This window comes from Pipistrellus kuhlii, unplaced genomic scaffold, assembly GCF_014108245.1.
Source record: "Pipistrellus kuhlii isolate mPipKuh1 unplaced genomic scaffold, mPipKuh1.p scaffold_m20_p_2, whole genome shotgun sequence".
Lineage (NCBI taxonomy): Eukaryota > Metazoa > Chordata > Mammalia > Chiroptera > Vespertilionidae > Pipistrellus > Pipistrellus kuhlii.
Genome location: NW_023425515.1, coordinates 138,071,469 through 138,079,003, shown reverse-complemented (window position 1 = coordinate 138,079,003; position 7,535 = coordinate 138,071,469). Strand labels below are relative to the sequence as shown.

The 7,535-nt window shown below is 38.2% G+C and overlaps 1 pseudogene; it reads right to left on the bottom strand.

The window, feature by feature from the left end:
• Positions 1-631: 631 nt before the first annotated feature.
• On the bottom strand, positions 632-1,790 carry LOC118723085 (annotated as a pseudogene).
• Between the last annotated feature and the right edge of the window lie 5,745 nt (positions 1,791-7,535).

The window sequence follows — 7,535 nt, the reverse complement described above, 5'->3', positions numbered from 1 at the left end:
TTTGTTAATCCTCACTTAAGGATTTTTTTTTCCATTGGTTTTTAAAGAGAGTGAAGGGAGAGAGACGAAGATAGAGAAACATTCATGTAAGAAAGAAACATTGGTTGGTTTCTTCCTGCACTGGGATCAAGCCTCAACTGAGGTAGGTGTCCTTGACCATAATCGAGCCCATCAGTCCAGGGCCAATGCTCTCACTAGCGAGGGTGCATCTGTTATTTCTGTAGCAATTTGTGGACTGAAGAGTCAGCAGGCTGACTTGTACCATATGAAATACTCATAGTTAATATAGTTTGGTATCCGAATTTTGAACCATGTTGTTGAGGAACTGACTTTCAATAAATGCAGTCATTGACATTTGTTTATTATTGAACTGTGCAAACCCAGAGCTACCTGTGATTTTTCTTCAGTTGTACTACTATGTTTATTCATTTATTTTCACATATTATTGTTTTTTGTTCTTTCAGTTTTATTGAGATATATCTAATGTACAGCACTGAATAGATTTAAAGTGTACAATATAATGCTTTTTCCCCCCCACCACTTTTAGAAACTGTTTCTTTTCCATCAACCTTATTTCTGTTCTGTTAAGAATTTGTAGAACAGCTTAGGACCACTCAGCGGTTGTTCCTACTCATTCAGTGGGGGCTGAGACCAGTCTTCAGTGGGAGGCTGAACACTCCAGTCTTCAGTAGGAAACTGCTGCATGGGCACAGAGGGCCTTCAGACCTGTCTGTGACCCCAGACTGAGCAGCAGGGAACTCAAGAGCTGGAGCAGCCCATTCACCCTGAAATTCCTCCTTGGTCACAGCCTTTTCAGCAATGGCCTGCTCTTCCTTTTCAATCTCTTCAGGGTCCCTGTCAGAGATCAGACATGACTTCCCACGGGTGTTCACAGGAGTTGTGGGATCTCTTAACACGATCCACGTGGTTCAGGATTCCTCTTCAGGGTCCCGTGGTTCTGGAGAAGGCCGCACACAAATGAAGAGACTCGAAAAAAGTTAATTTGGGAAGAAGGGGGCCAGGCTGGAGTCCAACTCTAGGGGGAGGACTACCCCATTCTCTTTTGCCATTCCTTTTATTGAGATGCTGAGACAAAGACATCCCTTAGGCAGAAAATTCCAACAACAGAAAATCAACAAGAATTTAGATATGATTAACAAATGAAAGTTGCCTCAACTACCACTATCTCAACTAAACAATGAGTTAATAGCTCTGACCATTCAGAGCCATCAAGGTTGGCCAGCTCCCTTTACATTTTACTACCAGTGACAATGTGTGGTTTCAGGCATGCAGTACTTACCCTGGCCAGCATCCACCACATCAGCCCCACTGAGTGAGCCCCCTTGCTGGAAGGGATGGCAACGTCTACATAGCCCAAGGGAGAATCTGCGTTAAACTGAGCCAGGTTAACATAAGAGGCCTCTGTGAGAGACCTGTGCTCAGCCCTGGGGTCAGTAACCACTAGAGGTCTTGACTCTCTGAAGGCTGCCTGGATCTGGTTGGTGAAGGTCAAGGAGTGAAGAGGCAGCAGCAGGAGTGGCTCCAGTGGCAGCAGCACAGCTTGCTGGCTGGTGTTTCTGGACCAAGTGACACCGACATCAGCGGGGTGTTCAGGGCAACAATGGCAAGAGCGGCCCACAGGAACTTCTCCCAGGTGCTCCTCAGCTTCCTTTTGAAGATGCGCTGCTCCGTTTGGAAGTCAAGGTTGGTGCCACCCACGTAGGTTCCTGCTGCAAGGAATTTGAGGACTCCTCCTCCTTCATTACAGGACATCAAGGGCTCCGGGTTTTGTGAAAGGCTTCCCTGTAAGTTACATGCAAACCGAGAACAACAGCATATGGAGCCCTCCCAGGGTGCCATGGAGAGCCAGCATAATGCCTTGACTTACATATGCTGTGATATGCTTACCACAATAAGTTCAGTTAACATCTATGATATATGTTCAGTGTCTAGGTTTCATGGGGGCAAAGACTATCCCTGTTTTACTCACTGATGTTTACTCAGAAACACATATTGTAGAATCTCAGCAAATAGCTGAGAATTAATAGGAAAAATTTTTGACTGAACCATTGACCTATATAAATATTTTTGGAGGCATTTACAGTGGTTAACAGTGTGATTCCCACAGACAAATTAATATAATCAAATAAAATTCTGGATGAAAATCTCAGCTCTGTCACTTACATAGTTGTATAATCTTGGAAAAGTCGCTTAACTACCCTGTGCCTCAGTATTCTCTTTTATAGAAAGTACATAATAATAATACCTATTTCATAGTATATTATGAATATTAAATGAGTTAATATACACAAAACAATTTGACAATGCTAAAATAGTAATCACTGTACAAATGGTAGTCATTATATTGGGGACTAGAGACCCAGTGCACGACATTCCTGCATTGAGGATAAGGGAATCCTTCAGCCTAACCTGTGCCTTCTGGCAGTCGGGGGCTCCTCGGGGGATGTCCTCCAGAGGGGTCCTTAGCGCTGGCGAAGGCAGGGAAGTTCCCGCCACTGCCACTGCACTCATTAGCTGTGAGCCAGCTTCTGGCTGAGAGACCTTCCCGCTGTGGGAGCGCACTGACCACCAGGGGGCAGCTTCTGCATTGTGTCTTTCTCCTGGTGGTCATTCCACCATTTGGGTGATTTGAATATTAGTCTTTTATTGTACAGGATTAGATTTTTGGAGCAACAGTAATATCGATATATATTACTGCCAATAAATAGTCACTATTTTCATATGCAAAATCACTACTGGAAAATGATGAAAATACTAAGGAAAATCCAGATAGTATTCCTGAAATTGTGTGTGTGTGTGTGTGTGTGTGTGTGTGTATGTGTGTGTGTGTGAAGTGGAAACTAGAGATATTGTTGAATATGGTTACATTTTAAATGCTTTCCTATAAACTGGAACCTGACATTGAACTTAATAACTAGCACGCTTGTATCTTTTTAATAAACATTTTCATGGAAAAGTGTAATATACTTCTTTCTTTGGTGATAGAAGGTAATTTCCAGAGCTTCTTGGAGAATAACTGAATTCGAAAGTAGCAGTGAGTGTGTTTTCTTTTTTTCTGAAGAGAAACAAATGTCAAGCTTCTGTTTTAATTAAGCAATTAACTAAAATGTTATATAAGGGGGGGGGAAACAAGAAAAATAGTTCAGTTGTGTGATTTAATTTTAATTGAATGAAATAAGTTAGTGAAGACTAGCTGCTGTTTCATGAGTCTTTTCATAGAGCAGAGAATAGGTTCTGACAGCAGAGACGGCGGATAGCATTGAATTTAATTCTATTTAATTAGCAATGCCCAACCTTTCTCAACAGAAAAGCAATACTCTTATTAAATAATACCAAAAGTGCAATGGGTTCTGGCCCAAAGTAATGAACATGTGACCTCTACAAATAAACATTTCCCAAGAGTGGATTCTGCATGCATCCAAAGGGTATGTTCAAATTTTAAAAAGTAATTATATCACTTCCAGTTACTCAAGGACTACAAAAGCAGAATAGATATTCCCCTCTATCTCCAGATGAAATATGCTTTTTTTTTTTTTTTACTAAATTCAAACAGATTTTACCATTTAGCCATACTATGACCATGACCAGCTCCCTGTTTATTATTTGTACTTTTAAGTAAACATTTTTATTGAAATATAATTTAAAGATTAAACATGTACAGATGACTGGATTTTCAGAGTTATCACACAATCAGTGTCAAGATCAAGAAATAAAATGACATTTTTGCAATGGCAACTGCTATTTTGACTTCTAACACTGGATATTACTTTTGCTGTTTTTTAATTTATGTGAATGGGACCATACGGTGTCTACTCTTTTGGGCCTGCTTTCTTTTGCCCAAAATCTTGATCTCCCACATTATTGAATGCATTCAAAATTATTGATTGCTATCTTCTATTGTTTTTACATACTACAATATGTCCATTTTAATATTGATGGATATTTTGATGATTTCCAGTTTTGTGAACTATTTGGAATAAGTGCTTCTATACACATTCTTGCGCAAATCATTTTGGAACAAATAAATGGATTTCTGCTGGGTATATGCTTAAGAGTAGAACCACTAGCCATGGACATATCCAAGAGTAGTTGATACTTCCAGAGAGTTTTCCAATGCCATTATAATAACTTACATTGCATGCAAGCTTGGTTGTTCCACATTCTAGTCAACACTGAGAATGCATGCCTTTCATATTGGGCCTTCTGCTAGGTGTGGGCTTCCTTCTCTGGTCCCAAAGGACAGAGCCTTACTCTTGAGGGGAAATTGCTAAGAACAGAGTTCAAATACAGTATGGAAAGAAATTTTGGAGTAATAAAAAGCTTTTAGATAACTGAAGAGTGGGGAGCTGTTAGTAGTCCTGAAGAGACCGAGCTCCACAAGTATCTTAAGAGAAAATTACAAGGTATAAAGTGAAAAGCAGCCCTAGCTGGTTTAGCTCAGTGGATAAAGCATCAGCCTGCAGACTGAAGGGTCCCAGATTCGATTCTGCCCAAGTGCACATGCCTGGGTTGTGGGCTCGATCCCGTGCAGGAGGCAGCTGATCAATGATTTTCATTGATGTTTCTATCTCTCTCCTTCCTTCTTCTCTGAAATCAATAAAGAAAAATATATTTTTTAAAAGTGAAAAGCACCATCCTGTAGTGGAAGACCTGTAGACTGGCAACTCTGCATTTCCTCTTTGCCACAGCCCTTGGAAGCTACCATTCTACTCTTCCTCTCTGTGAGTTTAATAAGTTTAGGTATCAGAAGTTATTTTATGACCTTTATAGTAACAGAAAGGGCATCATAAATGTTGAAAAGTTATCTTGGCCCATTTCCTGGCCCATTCCCTACAACTACCCCAAAATCTGTTTTTAAAAGTCCAGTAAACTCATTGTTTTTTAAACATAGGCAAAATTTAGGTGTGTGAGAAACTAAGATTTATATCCAATTGGTCAATATGTGTCAATATAGTGGTGGCTTAATTCCCAATACATATATGTAATATAATACTTATTTTATATTCAACATTTGATGTATTTTATACATTTGAAAATATTTCTCTATGGTTTTGACTATTAACAGCTAGATATAGCAATATATAACTTTAAAGAGAAAAATGCCTTTGTAATTTATTTTCTGTAATATCTGCAATAAGCAATACCACCTTGACAGCACACTCAAATTATAGTGTGAGTTTCTAATGGTGAAGTAATGTCAAAATTTTCCATGCTGTTATCATTCAAGATGGCGATTTACATACTTTAATAAAAGTTTTTTGTTGGGTTTTATTACTTACAGTTAAAATCTTATGCATTTGTCATCATTACAATTTTCATTTCATTAAATTAAAAATCCACATTAAAATAATTTATGTTATGACTAAATATCTCAAGAAGTAAATGACAATGGGATATGATAAAAAATTTCTTCTCTTTTTTCCTCTTCCTCTTTCTGAATCACATGATAATTACTCAGAAAGAAATTTAAGATAAATTGTTGTAAGACTATTCATTACAGTTTTTTTTTTAGATAATTAGCAGAAATTCTGTCATCGTTATGAGAGGTTTGCTTGGCCATTATGAATCTAAAATGATAATGACATCCAAATGAAATACTTATTTTTGTAGGATTTAAAAGATTAAAGGTGGCACAATCATATTTAATTGACTGGCTCTCTTGTCATAAAATATTAGGCAGAAGAGAGTGTTATTTCTGGAAAAAATATATTTTATATAAGAAGAGTTGAGAAGACAATGTGTGATTAAAAGAAAACTATAAGTACCTTCAAGAATGAGATTACATTTCTACTTCTAATACAAAGAGTACTCACTGATTAAGTAAAATTTAATACTTTGCTAGAGTCTTCTGCATTGTCTGTATCCACCACTAAAAATAAAAGAATCACAGGAGTAACCACTTGAAAGAAAAATGTTTTCATTGATTTTAGAGAGAGAATAAGGGAGAGGAAGGGGGAGATAGAAACATCAATGAGAGAGAAATATCAATCATCTGCCTTCTGCAACCCCAAAAACCCCTCAGGGATTGAGCCCACAAATATGGCATGTGCCCTGACTGGGAATCAAACAGGTGACCTCTTGGTGCATGGGTCAAAACTACCCCCAAATCTGTTTCTATTAGTCCAGTATTATGTCCCCAACAGTTGCTGATATTTTTCTCTAATATTAATTCTAGAAACAATGCAACCAAAATTAGATGGGTGAGGAGTAGCCACCTATTTAAAATTAAAAACCCTTTAATCTCAAATCTGAATCACAAATAACAATATAAATGTATTATTAATTTTTAGGAACAAAATCAGTGTTGTTGCTAGGTTTGTCCTCTGAAAGCCAATCATGTAGCAATGAATGCATCCAGACTTGTAATGTGGTCTCTGAACACCATGTGTAACAAAAGGAGACATGTTCCCTAGAAAAGCAAGTTACCCCAGACTAGGAGCAAAAATTCTACAAGATAAGTCTAAAAAGTCCTATTTCACTGAAAGAGAGGGAGCTAAGTGCTTTAGGATTTTTTGAAATATTCTAGAAGCCAACTTTGAAAAGTGAACAATTTAACCATTGAAAGAGCAAGGAGAGAAGTGGATTTAAACATCAAATACAGAGGTTAGCAAAAATAGGTTTGCAATTATAATATAATACAAACAAATAATGCATATATATATATATCCAGCACCCAGAACAGTGGAATGACCATAACGACTGGTGGCTATGATATGCACTGTGGCAGCCAACCAGCCTGATCTGGAGCCTGATAAGCCCCCTAACCCCAGTCCAGCCACCAATCAGCGCCCAACACCCCAATTGGGGGAAGGGCCAGCAGGACAACCTTCCATGGACCTTCCCCCCAGCAGGCCACAGCCCCTCCCCTGACCAGCCCCACCCCGAGTGCATTTCCACACACCCCCACAGTCCCTCCCCACCACTGGCCCAGCCTGTTGGGCCCCAATTGGGGCAGGCTGGGAAGATCTCATATTCATGCACCAGGCCTCTAGTAAATAGTAATAATACACACATAAACTGTGTTTTGCATACTCACAATTTTAAACCTACTTTTTCCCACCCCTGTGTGTTAAAATTCTTGTGTTTATAATAATACTGAAAGAAAAATCAATTTTAACTTCAATTCCCTGTCCTTGTCTCATTATTCTGCAAACATAAATATAGGATAGAAATTAAGCATCACATCTTTCCTGAACAAACATATTGAATCTATCTTTCCAGACAAAATTATTTTCATAAAAACAAACTAATTGTTAAAAATATTTGTTCTTTACAAAAAAAAAATTATATAAAATGCAAAAATAATATAAGAATTGAAATTATCACCCATACCGGTTTGGCTCAGTGGATAGAGCATGTACCTTGGTTGCAGGCACATCCCCAGAGGGGAGTGTGCAGGAGGCAACTGATTGATGTTTCTCTCTTATCAATGTTCTGACTATCTCTCTCCCTTCCTCTTGGTAAAAAGAAAAAAATCAATAAAATATATATTTAAAAATAATTGAAATTATAAT